General features: G+C 37.8%; 1 long non-coding RNA gene across 1 annotated transcript; it reads right to left on the bottom strand.

The window, feature by feature from the left end:
• Positions 1–2,226: 2,226 nt before the first annotated feature.
• On the bottom strand, positions 2,227–4,644 carry LOC147477109 (uncharacterized). Its single transcript, XR_015209034.1, has 3 exons — positions 4,469–4,644; positions 2,708–2,802; positions 2,227–2,591 (listed from the first exon to the last, which is right to left on the bottom strand). It is a non-coding gene; the product is annotated as an uncharacterized LOC147477109 (long non-coding RNA).
• Between the last annotated feature and the right edge of the window lie 12,238 nt (positions 4,645–16,882).

Below are 16,882 nucleotides of genomic sequence, written 5' to 3'. Positions count from 1 at the left end.
GGGAACATACAAAGTATGTATATTGGGAGCACTGCTAAGCGTAGCGATCTTGTTTGTAAGTTGTAACTCCTCAAAGACTAGGTTCTCTCTTCTTTTTTTTTTTTTTAGTTTCTCTGTTTCTTTTAAACTAACCTTAAACCCTTAGTTTTTTTTTTTTTTTTAAAATAGAAAATACCGAAATAGAAAACTTCGGGAGACCGAATATAACCGCATCTTTGTTTGAATTGGTTTGTTTTTTTGTGGTTGGGTCGCTTAAATCGGTTAGGTCAATTGGTTTTGGGTCAATCTAATATTTGGGCTTTTATTTCTTTAGGTCAATCTAATGTTTGGATATGGGCTTTATTAGATAGTGGGTGGAGAATTAGGGGCCTTTTTTTATGTCAACAAGTGGGGGCCCTAGGCGGTCGCCTAGTTGGCCTTGGCCCAGAGCTGGCCCTGAAAAAACCTATTTGCAAAAGGAATCTAAAATGGGAGAATAAAACTTATTTGTAAGTATACCATTTTCTATTGCAAGCATCTCTCCAGCTTTCTTAAAATTCGCCCCGTTGTCCGTTACAATCTGAACAACATTCTCCTTGCCAACCTTGTCAACAGCACGTCTCATGTGTTTCAATAAGTGGCGGTGATCTTTCTTGTGTTTCGATAGATCAATGGGCCGAATCAAAAGTCATGAGCCCATCCACAATACACCATGAAGTTCATCAAGCATTGTCGCGTTGGACCGATCCGGGAATCACACATACTTGATGACACCATATGTAGACCATTTTATTTTCATATGGTCAATATACAATTTGCACTCTGCTTTTAAGCCTCTGCAGAACTCTGAATTTAGTAGTTGATAGGTTGAAGGAGGGGTCACTCCAAGACCGGCGCTACATGCCTCATCGAACATCGGCTTGTAATACGGGTTGTTGGCCATTGTATTTGGAGACAAGTTTCCCCAAAGTACAAATCTAGCCACGGTGTTCTAAACACCCCGACTTTTGACTTACGGTGGTGTCATCCGGTGGATGAGATGGTTGATTAACATCGGGCCTTCTCGGCGAATCGACATCAATAAGCTCGGGATGCCTAGTGCTCTTTGAACGGGAGAAGAGAGACATAAGACATTTGCCTTTGCGAGAGCTTGTGCTTGCAACATTGGTGTTCTCTCTGGTTGGAGCCCTCTTATCCCACGAGCCCGTCTCGCAGAACCTCTGGTACTCATCCCTAGATTGCTGCCGTGCCATCTCGAACTCGTTGTCATCCTCGTCTGAGTCTTCTCTAGGAGGGTGTGCATGCATGGTAGCTCTATAATGTTCTTCAGCTATCTTTTTTCCATTTCTCTTCTCAATTCCGGACTCAATTATTTATCGGAACATGTCTCGAATTTCCTTTCCACACTTCAAACATTTCTCAACATTTTTGTTCCCTCCGCCAAGATGTACTTTCAGCCTTGTAATGCCACCTCCAGCTAAAATCTTATCACAGTATTTGCACTGTGTCCTGTTTTTATTTCCAGGGATACGGATAGCATAGTCCCACCCGATATCAAATCCCTTTGACATTTCTATCCTCATTTATCACAAACGAGAATAATTTAATATATACATCAAACCAAAACATAATTAATTTGATGATTCCTATTTAAAAATACATGGATCAAGTATGTGGTCCTATAACTCAAATTCCAATGTTGCCTTAACTGTGTCTAGCGTTTTTTCTATATTTAATTCTAATAGTCAAGCATCCAAATATTAATAATATCAAACAATTACAGTCAAGTTTGAAACCGGCATCCGGGCTTGTGATCGGAATTAACCAATCTTTAAACAAGTAGGAACTCTCAGATCACCCGTAGGTGCACCGTGTTCTGGAACCAAATTGTACTTTGAGTGATATCAAGAATATTCCAATGCTAACTGTGTACTTTTATTGATATTCCAATGTTGCCTTAACTGTGTCGGATGCTTTTCCTACATCTAATTCTAATATTCATGTCTCTACCAATGCTAATCATATCTTCCCTGTACTTAGAAATAACGGTATAAATCATTTAGACAATTTTACCATTGCATTATATTTTTAACACTAACTTGCTTGTTTATAAAACAAAAGAGCTAAAAATATTTTGACAAAGTTTCCTTTGTTTATTCAACTTTTTGACCACCTGTATTATGCCTAAAATACTCATATAGTAAAAAAGCAAAAAAAAACAAAAAAACAAACAAAAAGACAAACATAAATTCTATAACTATCAGTTCATCCATAGAATCTGAATAACAAGTTAAATTACATTAGCTATTCAAATTAATTTAAAGTCATGCGCAAATAAAATATAAAAAACATATAACCTGCACACTTGATAATTAAACCAAGAATAAATCCTAACACTACCTAATATACAAACCAAATGACTTTACCATGACACACAACCAAAACATATCCCTTATATGCATACAAACACCCACAATTTTAGTTGTTGCAAAAAATAACAAGCAACAAATAAAACTAGTATACGAAATGGGTAGAAGTTTTATCTCAAGAGAATCAGAAGCCAACTCCACTACTACAAATCAAACTCTACTACTGCAAATCAAACTCCACTACTGCACCAACAATGAACAAGTTATTTGAATTATTCTTACTAATAAATGCTCTACTTTCTTACTCAAAATACTGGAAAAATTGATATTTGCTGGAAAAATAAAAAGACACGACGTACCTAGTACGCAACAACCAAAAGTGGGAGAAGAACAAACCACTGAGACAACACGACGTACCTAGAGTGCAACAACTAAGTTTTCAGCTGTGATTATGCTGCAAAATAGAAAAACAAGCAACCACTGAGAACATACTTGTACAAAAGACAAGGAAGAGTCCATAGAAGAGTTTGCTCTACCCTACAAGGACCAAAGATGGGTACAATCCTCTTCTAGATGACTTCAAGAAAACAAAATATTTTATGATATACATAACTCAAATATAAAACCACCACTTAGCATCACATTCTAAAAAAAAATTGGCAGAGTTTCCTTTGTATTTTCAACATTTCATAAATTTAAAACCTGTCATAACCTGAAAATCATATAATATACTTCCATAACATATATTAAAACCTCATACCTCGTAAACCCAAGTACCCAACTACTCAAATATATATTGATTCGTAGAACTAGCTACTTAACCATCTCGAACAACGCAAGTTAAGTCAAGTAACCAATCCTCGAATCAAAATAATACTATAAATTATATACAAAAATTAAAATGAAAACAACATATACATCATTTCCACTTATATCATTGTTATACATAAAGGGTGTAGACGGATATCCAAAAATTCGACTCCGATTCGCATTCGTATTCGAAAAACCGGATATTAATTTTAAGACTCAAGACTTTTGGACTCAAGAATCAAGATTCATCCAACACACTCAATCAATCACAGAAAACCAAGTACCCTTAAGAGATGCAAGATCCTACTGCATTAAGGGTTTTGCTAGAAATCATGGAACTAATCTGAAAAAGGAAATACATAAAATATATCTTCCCTCGAAAAGAAAAATATAACAGTCAATATATGTCATGAAGAAATAGGCCTCAACTTTCCAAGTACAAAAGTCAAACGACACCAGGGACAGTCACTTAGATATAGAGTTTTAAACTAATTAAAATTCGTACAACTACACTTATGCAAGTAATTGTCTTCGAATTCGAGTAGGGCTTATTAACAAGTTTCCAAAAAGGGTTCATTTGTTATAAAACTGTAATTAAGACTCAAACTTTCAGTGGTTTTGTGACTTTTGTCCACCTTAAAAAATGTTACACTTAAAAAAAGACATAGCATTCGAGTAGACACAAACTCAACCGTGATAGGAGTCGAGCCATTACTTCAATTGGAGTACAAAAGACATAGCAAAATTTGATCATTATACTTGAACATCTAATGTTACTAATATGGTTAAACCAACATAATTGCATTGGGAATGTAACTCCACATTGTCACACCGTCAAAATTTGTTCGTTGAGTTTTTCAGATACGTTAGGACTGTTCTCAGCACATTATCAACCTATTTTTGTATGCTAAACTTGAGTCAATGCCAAAAAAGATATGTATACTTATATTACATAAATATTTATCATTAAGTGTGTATTCACAACACAATGCCATAACCTATCTTAAAGATCACAACTTGACAAAGATCACGAGAACACAATTAAGAGGCCAACTCAATTATGGCTTCTTAATTATAAAAATAATGACAACTCTCAACGAGAACTACAAGCCAGAAAGATAATTTCTTCTTCCACAAGTATTTGCAGTAAACACAAAAATCAAGAGCTAACTGAACATTTGGATTCGTGAAATCATTGTATCTTACCTTTCAACAAAGCTACTTAAATACATATATAATTATAACATAAATAATTTTGCAAAGTGAACATAAAATAAAATGTAAAGACAGCATTTTCAAAACAACTCTACCTTTTCTGGAATTGTTACATTCTCAAGAAGGCGAGGAATATGTGTGTTGCTAATAGGGAATTCATATGTTGCACACCTGGAACAGTAAAGACTATTATTTCTGTGGAAAATTCAGTTCATAATATGCACAACCTTGTTATTTAACTTACAGTTGCTTTCCGCTTGCTTCACAGATGAGGTATCGTAGCCTGAATACTCGCTAGATGGGCCAGGCCCAAGCGTTTGATTTTGGACCCAAAATAAAGTGGGGAAAGAACAAAGAAACTATTTTGGGAGGAACCCTTAACTCATTCCTTAAGTTGCGACCAACAACCTTCAAATCTTCTATCTGTAAAAATTCAAAAATTCCTTAAGTTGACGTTACGGAGTTGAATCTATCAGGTTCTGTTCGGGGTTTGGCACATCCTTGTATTAGAGGCTGTTGGGGAAGCAAACTAGTGATTTAGAACGCAGAATGTCCAACAGAGGAGAACTTGACTATACACTACACTATCAAGGAGTGGGCTAAACAAACGGAGTAAAGATCAGCTAAAGAGAAGAAGCTAAAGTGATTAGACTCAGAATGAACAACTGAAGAAACTGCTGCTGATGCTGAAACTTGCTCTACTGACGGAAACGACTTGCATTAACCAAACAAGGGATGGTAGCCTTCCTTCCCTGACTCAGGATATGCAATAGAGGCACTATCGGCTAAATCTATTTCATATCCTCGCTTACATTAATAAAAAAACTCCCTTGCATGAAGTGCTTCCCTTCTTGCTAGCCTACAGTAGGCAGGATAAGAACAACTCTATTGAAAGAGTTGCCTACTCTGCTTCTCAAATTGGAATATTGATTGACAGACAAGCAGACTGATATGCCTCAAAAACTGAAAAGACAAGGCAGGAAATCCTGGACTGCTATTGGATTTCCATTTTGTTTTTTTGCTTGACGAAAGGTTCTTGTGTTTTTTTGCTAAATCTTAGTGTTGTACACACTAACACACTAGATTGTCCTGACCCTGATGCATGAAGCTGCCTACTCCACTTCTCAAATTGGAAGAATGATTGACAGACAAACAGACTAATACTTAGAACTACTTTTCTTCCTAAACCAAAACCTTTCATTTTCACAAACATGGTTAACAAGCTGATCAAGGCAATAATCCTAAACACAAACACCAGAAATTACTCACATAATTATGGAAAGCGCCCGAAATGACAATTTAGTCTAACTGAGATCAATGCAGCTTTATGTTGGAATCTCTAATGAGTATTTCAAAATACTTGTGTGTTGTTTAGTCCCACATTGGTGAACCACCACTAGCAAGTGAGGTATATGAGGTGATCCTCTAGCATAAGGGCGTGCCCTTAGGGTACAATGGCTTTTGTGTTAGGAGGGAGGAGTGGAGGACTCACCCAAAGCCACACACGCGCGCGCCCGCCCCGAGTCGCGTCGTGTCGAGTTCGGGCTTGGGCTTGGGCTTATTGTCTAGTGGGTCGTGGATTACCAATTGCCTAAACTTGTTTTTTTGCTTTTGCAGTAAGTTTCGGCTAGCTAGAGTTCTACTTCGAATTGGTTTTGTGAAACCGACTTGGAGAGGTGTCCTTCTCCATCTATGATAACCGATCATACTCTATATAAACACCGGGCCGTGTTCATAGAGAGATAATCCGAAACGTAGAGATAGAGACGCAGAGAGAGAGAAGTCGTGTTGCTGCTGCCTCTATATCGAGAGAGAGACAAAAGTCGTCACGCCTCTATACACCAAATAATCCAATTCAAGAGAAAACCGAGAAATCGTGAATACTCTATCGCCTTCATCCCACTTCTCGTAAAACGAGATTCACACCTATTCTTCTTCTCTTCTTCCCCGTCACCGCCGTAGAGAGAGTTATATTGTCGTTCAGAGGGTAGTATGTTCTAGTGCAAAGTCGACCATCGTTAACCATTGAATCTCGTGGAGGAAGACGCCTTTGTTGCCTTTCTACACCATTGGAAGGGCTTAAATCTTTCCTTAAGGACGGACTTAATCCGCCTTTGGTTATTACCTTTTATTCGTCCCTTCTCTTCTATTGTTTTCTTTTATCCGCATACAATAATCTTAAGGAAAGAACACGATGTCTACACCTATTGACACCACCGATCAAAGAAACCAATTCGAGTCATGGAAGTTACTTCGCCTATAAGAGATGCCGCACCTCTACTTGAATGCTCGCGAACTTACCCAATGTGTCAAAGATTGAATCCTTCAACGGTTCACACTTCCGCGATGGAGAGAAAGGGTGTTCACACCCCTAGATGTACTCAACTATGCAAAGTATCTCATCGATATAGCACCCATGGAGGGTTCTAATGATTTGAAAGAAATCAAACCGCTTTAGCTCAATGGGAATAAGGTATGTCGTCATGCTATTTTGAAAGTACCTTGTCCAATGAAAATTTTGATATTTATTGTTCAAATAAGAATGCACATGATATATGGGAGAGTTTGAACAAGAAATACATAATAGAGGATGCTGGTACTCAGAAATATGCTATTGGGACTTTTCTAAAGTTTCATATGAGAGAGGATAGAGATGTAACGTCTCAAATCCATGATTTTCATGTGCTGATTAATGATTTGAAAACCGAGGGTATTAATTTAATTCAAACCTTTGTTCTTTGGATGTTTGATTGAGAAACTCCCCGAAGTCTTGGAAACACTATAAAAATAGTATGAAGCATAAGCGTAAAGCGTAAGCGGGATGACTCTTGAGGATGTGATCATTCACATTCACATAGAGGAAAAGAACAAGACTCGGGATGAGGTGTTGTCTAAGGAATTCCATTCTAAAGCCAATATCATTGAAGGTAATCCCAAAGAAATCTAACAAAACCTCTAAAAGCGTAATACAACAAAAATAAGAATTTCAAGGTCAAAGGCACTTCTTTTAAAAGGAGTGGTACTGGCAATGGAAATTGTTATGTTTGTGGTAAACCTGGACATAGGGCTTTTTAGTGCAGACACAAGAAAGACACTGATGATCCTCCCAATGCTAATCTAGTTGAGGGAGATGATATAATTGCTGCTGTGGTGTCACAAGTGTTCATGGCCACTGGGAAGAAGAATTGGGTACTAGATTATGGTGCCACCCGCCACGTCTGTGGTGATGTTGAAGCCTTCTCAGACTATATACTAGTGAAAGATGAAAAGGTCTATATGGGTGACTCTAGGTCTGTTCCTGTTGAGGGAACAAGCAAGGTTTTTCTGAAGTTAACTTCAGGGAAAACCCTTTCACTTAGTAATGTTCTTCATGTTCCCGAGATTCGTCGAATCTGATTTCGTGGTCCCTACCGGGAAAAGTCAAGGCGTCAAGGTGACTTTTTTGAGAGTGACAAGTTTGTTCCGACAAAGAATGAGGGTTTTGTTGGTAAAGGTTATTGTAATAACATGGGTTTTTCATGTTGAATGTACTTGACAATATTATTATTAATAAGAATGAATATGCTTACGCTTACTTGCTTGACTCTTTTAATATATGGCATGGTAGACTAGGACATGTGAATGTTCAAGATATGAAAAGGATGAAAGCATGTGGGTTTTATTGTCCGATATTTCCGATTTTTCTAATGATAAATGTGAAATATGTCTTTGAGACTAAAGCCAATGAAGAAACCATCTTGAGAAGAGATAAACTGGATTACTAACTCTTATTCATACAGTTTGGATGAATTCGTAAGTACCATGTCTATAGGGGGGGAAGTTTTATTATATTACATTCATAGATGACTTCTCTAGGTACACCATGGTATATTTACTTAGAAACAAGCATGAGGCAGGTGAGATGTTTCTCAAGTACAAAGTGAAGTTGAAAACCTTTAACTGTAAGATTAAAAGACTTCGGTCTGACAGGGGTGGAGAGTATGAGTCTAAGCCCTTCTAGGACTTTTGTGACAAGAGTGGCATTATTCATGAGACTACTCCACCATACTCTCCTGAGTCTAATGGAGTAGCCTAACGGAAAAACGTAACACTAAAAAGAGATGATGAATGCTATGCTTGTAAGTTCCGGAGCTTCCCCCACGAACTTGTGGGGAAGCAATCCTATCTGCTTGCCATATACGAGAATAGGATACCCAACAAGAAAACAGAGAATAAGACACCTTATGAGTTATGGAAAGGTCATGTACCTAACCCGACATACTTTAAAAATGTGGGGGTGTCTTGCTAAGGTTCTTGTGAACGAACTAAAAAAAGAGAAAAATGGGACCTAGAACCGTTGATTGTATGTTCATTGGTTATGCTCATAATAGTGCCGCATATAGATTTTTAGTAGTAAAATCGATAATAACCTTGTCGATGCTAACACTATTATAGAGAGTAAAAATGCTTGATTTCTTTGAGAATTTGTTTCCTTTGAAAATTGGCATTGAGAGGTTGGTTGCTCCTAGTGAACAACAATCAACGAGATCCTGAAATTTTGAACAAGAAATTAGGAAGAGTAAAAGAGACGTGAAATCCACCAATTTTGGTGATGACTTTTACACATTTCTTCTTGATGATGATCCTGTGGATATAATGAGGCAATCGGTTTCGAGATGCACCTTTTCGGAAGGATGCTATACACTTTCTAACTGGATTCGATTATAGCTAATCACACATGGGAGATAGTGGATCTACCTCCAGAAGCGAAACATATACGTTACAAGTGGATCTTCAAAAGAAATTGAAACTAGATGGTTCCATTGAGAAATACAAGGCTAGACTTGTAGTTAAGGGATTATCGGGGAAAAAGGCATTGACTATTTTGATATTTATGCTCCCGTGAACTAGGATTTCTTCTATAAGAGTTCTAATGGCTCTAGCTGCTATTCATAATTTATTTATTCATCAAATGGATGTGTAAAAACCGCATTTTTGAATGGTGATCTTGATGAAGAAATATATATGATGCACTCGGTGGTACGATAGTACAGGGGAATGAGCATAAGGTATGCAAGTTAGTTAAGTCTTTATATGGGTTGAAACAAAGCCAAAAACAATGGCATGAAAAGTTTTGACAGTGTCATGATGTCTAATGGATATCACATAAATGATGCTGATAAATGTATTTACTTTAAATCTTTTAATGTGAATACATATGTGATTATCTGTCTATATGTGGATGACATGTTAATCATGAGTCCTAGCCTTGATGTTGTGAGAAACACCAAGATGTTTTTATCCTCCCAATTTGAAATGAAGGATTTGGGAGAAGCTGATGTGATTCTTGGAATCAAAATCATCAGAAACAGTGATGGCTATACGCTTTCACAAGAGCATTATGTTAAGAAGTTTTTGAAGAAGTTTAACTTTTATGATAGTAAGCCTGTGTCGACACCTTATGAGGTAACTAGTGAACTTCAGAAAAATGCTCAACATGGTGTCCTTCAGTCTAGATATGCCCAAATTATTGGTAGTCTCATGTACTTGATGAATTGCACTAGACGACATTGCTTATGCAGTTAGCGTGTTAAGCAGATACACTCATTGTCCTAGCCGGGAACATTGGAGTCGTTAGTTAGAGACTAGCCAAATACTTGAGAGGAACAATGAATTACGGCATCGGTTTAGACAAACTCCACCCGTGATAGAGGGTTATTGTGATGCAAACCGGATATCCGATTCTCATGATATCAAGTCCACTAGTGGTTATATTTTCACCCTAGGTGGAGGTGCGTCGCTTGGAAATCTTCTAAGCGGACCTTGATAGCTCGCTCAACCATGGAGTCCGAGCTTATTGCTTTAGATAAAGCAAGTCTTCGAGAAATTTGAGTGGCTTAGAAACCTCTTGGTAGATCTTCCTATTGGTACAAAACCGCCTCCATTTGTACCTATGCATTGGATTTGTCCGGGCCGCGATAGAAAAGGCAAAGAGCAAATTGTATAATGGGAAAAGCAGCCATATTAAATGCGAGACTACGATATAATAAAACCGGCTTTGGAATCACGGAGTTGTGGCTCTAGATTATGTGAGGTCGAGTTAAATTTGGCCGATCCTCCGACAAAACCGCTTAACAAGAGACAAGTGGTTGATACGTCGAGGGGGATGGGACTTTTGCCTTAGATAGAGGGGGCTTAATCGACGGCAACCCCACCTATGTGATTGGAGATCCCATGAAGTAGGTTCAAAGGGAAAAACAAGTCACCTCGTCGCTCTGGTATGCTATTGTCTTTCTTTGAGACGTCTCACCCTATGACTAGATAGCATTATTGTATACTTTGTATAACTTGAATAGCAATGAGAAAAGGATGAGTTATTTTACTCTTAATGGAATCCATAGTCCATTATTTTTATGAGATAGTGTATTTTAACTGCTATGTACACTTGATGGATATCCACCTACGTGAATATAGAACTGGTCGGTTCTTATGAGTATTGTGCAAGTACTCTAGAGCATTCACATAACACAAAAAGTAAGAGGGCCAAAAAAGTGCAACACCGCAGAACAGGCATATAATGAATGAGCAATGTGGGTGCATGTCCTCTATTTTACTACAAGGGAATGTTGGTTCAAAGATTTTTTAATCCACCACTTTCACGTATTATAAGACATGTTACCCTATGACTGGTTCAAGCCCGAAAAGCGCCAGTATCTTATGCATTGTTTTTTCGATTCTCTCTGGCATTTTGTTAACCCATTTCTTTTGTAATATCCTATTCCAAAATAGTGGGGGACTATTAGTATTTTGAAATAGTAGGGGATTGTTGGAATCTCTAATGAGTATTTCAAAATACTTGTGTGTTGTTTAGTCCCACATTGATGAACCACCACTAGCAAGTGAGGTATATGAGGTGATCCTCTAGCATAAGGGCGTGCCCTTAGGGTACAAAGGCTTTTGTGTTAGGAGGGAGGACTCACCCAAAGCCACACACGCAGACCGCAATCGCATCGAAGAAGTCGGCGTCGTGTCGGGTGGGGGGGGCTTGGCTGATTGTCTAGTGGGTAGTGGATTACCAATTGCCTAAACTTGTTTTTTGCTTTTGCAGCAAGTTTCGGCTAGCTAGACTTCTACTTCGAATTGGTTTTGTGAAACCGACTTGGAGAGGTGTCCTTCTCCATCTATGATAACCGATCATACTCTATATAAACACTGCTGTGTTCATAGAGAGAGATAATCACAGAACAGAGAGATAGAGACGCAGAGAGAGAGAAGTCGTGCTGCTGCTGCCTCTATATCGAGAGAGACAGAAGTCGTGCTGCTGCCTCTATACACCAGCGAATCCAATTCAAGAGAAAACCAGAAATCGTGAATACTCTATCAGTCTTCATCCCACTTCTCAGAAACAGAGATTCACACCTATTCTTCTTCTCTTCTTCCTGTCAGCCGCCAGAGAGAGTTATATTGTTGTTCTAGAGGGTAGTATGTTCTAGTGCAAAGTCAGGCTACTGTTAACCATTGAATCCTATGAGGAAGACGCCACTGTTGCCTTTCTACACCATTGGAAGGGGCGAAATCTTTCCTTAAGGACAGCCTAATCCGCGCCTTGGTTATTACCTTTTATTCTGTCCTTGTCTTCTATTGATTTCTTTTATCTGCATACAACACTTTACAGTTTCACCTGCAATACAAATTCCGAAAATGAAATGAGTTAGTTCGAATTAATAACTCAAAGGTAGGTATGGGATTAAAACTATAACAAAATTGATGTGGAGAATTACCGGAGTATTTAGTTACATGGATTAGACTCTTAAGAGAAAGAAGTAGCATACTAGAAATCCAAGCAAAGCCGACAGAGTTTTAGTTTGAGTTTGAAGGAGTGAGAGAATGGAGAAGAAGGAGCTTTTATATCCATCAAAATTCATGGGTTGGCAAACTCGCGTGGGAGAGGGTAGATTAGCTCGCGTGGGAGAGGTAGGAGTAGCCTTTTTTTATCTTCTTCATCGGTTTGCAATCACCAGCACCGAAAGCCACCAATTATCTCCGACAATATCGATAACAAAAGATATCGTCGAAATATCGCGATATATTAACAAATTTTGTCGATATTTGCACTGGTATTTATCCAAATTAATATCGCGGTATTTATTTATCTATCTATAAAATTTCGATATATATCGTGATATATCGCGATATTTTGTACTATGCGAGGGACTAAGTATAAGGACATGCAAGAGTTGCAGCTTAGTCGTGGTGGGAACGATGTTTTTGTAATGTAATCACCAGGGCAATCTGCAATCTGACAAAGTTCCCAGCAAATTATCATATGAATGCAACTCTTAAACTATCAATGTTGTTAAACGTCCGAGAAAAAGGACTGCAACTCAAAAGTCAAACGCAGATTATCATTCTTGTTCTCTGTAAATTTTAAACCCCATCAAAGATGAAAGATGAATAAGCGACTTATACGTCCTACTTATACCATCCCAAACATTCCACTGATCCTTTGGACTCTTGGAGTACTAGGCAAGTAGGTATTGAATGTATACAATTGTACAAAAGCCTTTTTTCAAGGTAAGTTAGGAATGTGTTTACCTGTAAAATGTGTATTGCTAATTTGCTCCCAAGTAAGAACGTTAAATTTCAAACAAAGGAATGAAAAATAAAGTACCTTTCAAAATTCAAAGTGTCCAGTCTGCAAAGTGTGCTAAGAGAATTTAGAGGAATGATATTTCTCAGGGTTAACTAGTATTACTCCCACTAGATGAGCCACTTAGGATTTCCCTTAGATGGGAAATTAGGGTCTTTCTCCTAAACACACGTAAATTTGGTTTAACTGTTAACTTTCGAGTCAAATAACTAAAAATGACACAAATGCCCCCACCTAATTAAAATTGAATATTTTATTTTTGAAAATAATGAGAGCATTTATATTATTTTCAATTGTTTGACTTGAAAATTAACAGTAAAACCCAGTTGACTGCGTGTTTAGGGGAGAGACCCTAATTTCCCATCTAGTGGGGGGAAATCCTAATTGGCTCATCTGGATAACACTAGTTCACCCTATTTCTCAGCTTGGTATGAACTTGCAATACAGCAGTAGCTTCTCTCAGCAGGGTGTGTTTGATTGAACATGGGGATTTGAATCAGCTAGGGAACCCATGTTTTAGTGCTCCAAATGCTGCGAGCTGAACAGCACTCGCCGATTCTCTCATTGGCATTGTGGTTCCACAGTGGCTCGAAAAATTAGAAGAAATTAATAGGCGCTTATCTTTTTGGCTTTGACGCTAAGGGCGGCGTTCATCCCTTGTTTGTTGCCTCTCAGATCAAACAAGGACAGGAAGTTAAATAAACTGGACTCTGGAGCATGCACGGGTAAATTTTCTCCACCCTCGAGAACAATTTTGATGGGAAACATTGGGTAGGCATGAGGAAATTAGCTCTGAAGGTGAGGAAAAGTTCCCTGTAAACGCCCTATATACAAATAGTCATTTGACTAATTTCTTCCAATAACACATTATTCCTCATCAAAATTTCCAGTAACTTTAGTCAATTGATACATCTAAAACGCTATGATGTTCACTACTGATGTGATGCGTGACAACCTGATATCTGGTTCTTCCCAATGATTTCTGAACTGATCATTCTCAAGATTGCATATGAAAAATTAAATCAATCGAGTCTTTTAGTACTAAAGCCAGTAAAAAAAGTTTATCCAAGTCAAGTATATATGATATTCCAGAATTGTTAGAATATGACCAAAATCATCTTAATATAAACACTTCAGTACAACTTATTTTCCTACATTAGAAAAAAGAAAAAAGGCATGTACATGAAGAACCAGAAGATTCAATTCAATTCAGTTGTATATTTACTTCATTGTATTCTAAAGAGGTTATAATGGTTTATATAGAGGTTACAAAATAAGAAACAAAATAATCGGTGACTTGAGGAACACGGGTGAGTCGCTCTGTTTATCTTGGAGGCGGCGGATCGCTTCAAGTTATTGGAACTTAGTCGCGCTTTGGAGGCGCAGGTCGCTTTATGCATGCCTTATCCGGCCTTGGTGGCGCTCTATACATAATAAGCAATATACAGCTTTCTACACTCGCCCTCAAATTGATACATAGATGTCAATCATGCCCAACTTGTCAACTGAGCTGTCAAACACCTTGTGAGATACACATTTAGTAAGAACATCAGTTAATTGCTCCTCTGAGGTTACGAACGGAAAACGAATAACTTTCCTGTCAAGATTTTTTTTAATAAAATGACGATCAACCTCCACATGCTTTGTTCGATCATGCTGAACTGGGTTATGTGCAATTTGAATGGCGGCTTGATTATCACAATGTAAATCCATAGGCTTTTGAAGCTTGAATCCTAATTCCATCAAGATAGTATGGATCCACAACAATTCACATACTTCCTGTGCCAGACCTCGAAATTCAGCTTCTGCACTCGATCTGGCAACAATTTTCTGCTTCTTATTCCGCCAAATTACAAGATTTCCCACCAAAAGTGAAATATCCCGATGTAGAACGCGTCTATCGGTTTATCACCAAACTTAATCTGCATCTGTGTATTTTATAATATCCAACACATCATACTTTCCAAACAGTAAATCTTTGCCAGGTGCCTTCTTCAAATGCTTCAAGATACGATAGACTGTATCCATATGTTCTTCACTAGGACAATGCATAAAATGACTAACCACACTCACAACATAAGCAATATCAGGTCTAGTATGAGAGAGATAAATTAACCTTCCTACAAGACGTTGATACCTTCTTTTATCAGTAGGAACTTGATCAGGATGAATGGTGAGTCCATGATTCATCTCAATGGGTGTCTCCATAGGTTTACAATCCAACATTTCTATTTCAGCAAGCAAATCCAAGACATACTTCCTCTTTGAGAGTGAAATCCCCTTTTTAGACCTTGCAACTTCAATACCCAGAAAATACTTCAGTTGTCCTAGATCCTTCATTTCAAATTCTTCCGACAAATACTTCTACAATTCATTTATTTCCTTCGGATCATCCCCTGTAACTATCAGGTCATCAACATACACAATTAGAGCTGTAATCTTACCATTCTTGTGTTTGATAAACAAGGTATGGTCAGAATTGCTCTGTTTGTACCCAAAAACTCTCATTAACTGTGTAAGTCTTCCAAACCAAGCTCTTGGAGATTGTTTCAGGCCATACAAAGCCTTCTTCAATTTACACACCTTCCTAACATCTTTGGGATGGTTTTTCACACCTAGAGGCATATCCATGTATACTTCTTCCTAAAAATTTCCATTTAGGAATGCATTCTTCACATCAAACTGGTGCAAGGGCCAATCTTTATTTGCTACAAGCGAAATTAAAATTCGAACCGTATTGATTTTCGCCACAGGTGCGAAAGTCTTTTCATAATCAATTCCATAATGCTGTGTGTATCTCTTGGCAACCAATTTCACCTTATATCTATTAATAGTTCCATCTGCATTAAGCTTCATAGTAAACACCTAACGACATCCAACAGTCTTCATTCCAACAAGCATATCAACTACCTCCCATGTTACATTCTTTTGAAGGGCTTCCAATTCTTCATTCATTGCTTTCTTCCATTTTTTATCTTTCAAAGCATCCTGCACGTTATTAAGAATAGATATAGTAGATAATTGATTTATGACAATTGCATGTGACTCAGAAAGGTTATGGTTAGACATATAGTTAGTTATAGGATATAGAGTGGTCAGTTATTTTTACCAGACTTGATTTTAAAAGTGGGTATCATCAGATTAGAATTCGAATTGGTGATGAATGGAAAACAGCCTTCAAAACGAAGGATGGCTTATTTGAGTGGCTTGTTATGCCATTTGGTCTTTCCAATGCGCCTAGCACTTTTATGCGCTTAATGAATCAGGTTTTGCAGCCATTTATTGGAAAGTTTGTTGTTGTCTACTTTGATGACATTCTGATCTTTAGCCATTCTGAATATGAGCATCTTTCTCATTTATGGGAAGTGTTTAATGCTCTCAGTGAACGTTAGTTGTTTCTTAACCTTAAGAAGTGTCATTTCATGTCTTCCAAGACCACTTTCTTAGGTTATGTTGTATCCGCTGATGGAATTCATGTGAATGACGAGAAAGTTAAAGCTATTCGTGAGTGGCCTACTCCTAAATCTGCCCATGATGTGTGTAGTTTTCATGGCCTTGCTACTTTCTATCGTCGGTTCATTCAGAATTTTAGTGCTATTCTTTGCTCCCTTGACTAATTGCTTGAAGGGAAATAAGTTTGTTTGGTCTGATGAGGCTAAGCAAAGTTTTGCTTTGTTGAAAGAAAAGTTAAGTTCAGCGCATGTTCTCGCTTTGCCATCTTTTGAGAAATTATTCCAGGTTGACTGTGATGCCTCCATTGTTGGCATTGGTGCTGTTTTGTCAAGAAGGAAAACCAGTTGCTTATTTTAATGAGAAACTTTGTGCAGCTCGCCAGAAGTGGTCTGCTTATGAGCTGGAATTCTATGCAATGGTATAAGCT

This window comes from Coptis chinensis, chromosome 9, assembly GCF_015680905.1.
Source record: "Coptis chinensis isolate HL-2020 chromosome 9, ASM1568090v1, whole genome shotgun sequence".
In the NCBI taxonomy this organism is placed as follows: Eukaryota; Viridiplantae; Streptophyta; class Magnoliopsida; order Ranunculales; family Ranunculaceae; genus Coptis; species Coptis chinensis.
This window is presented reverse-complemented; position numbering and strand designations above follow the sequence as displayed.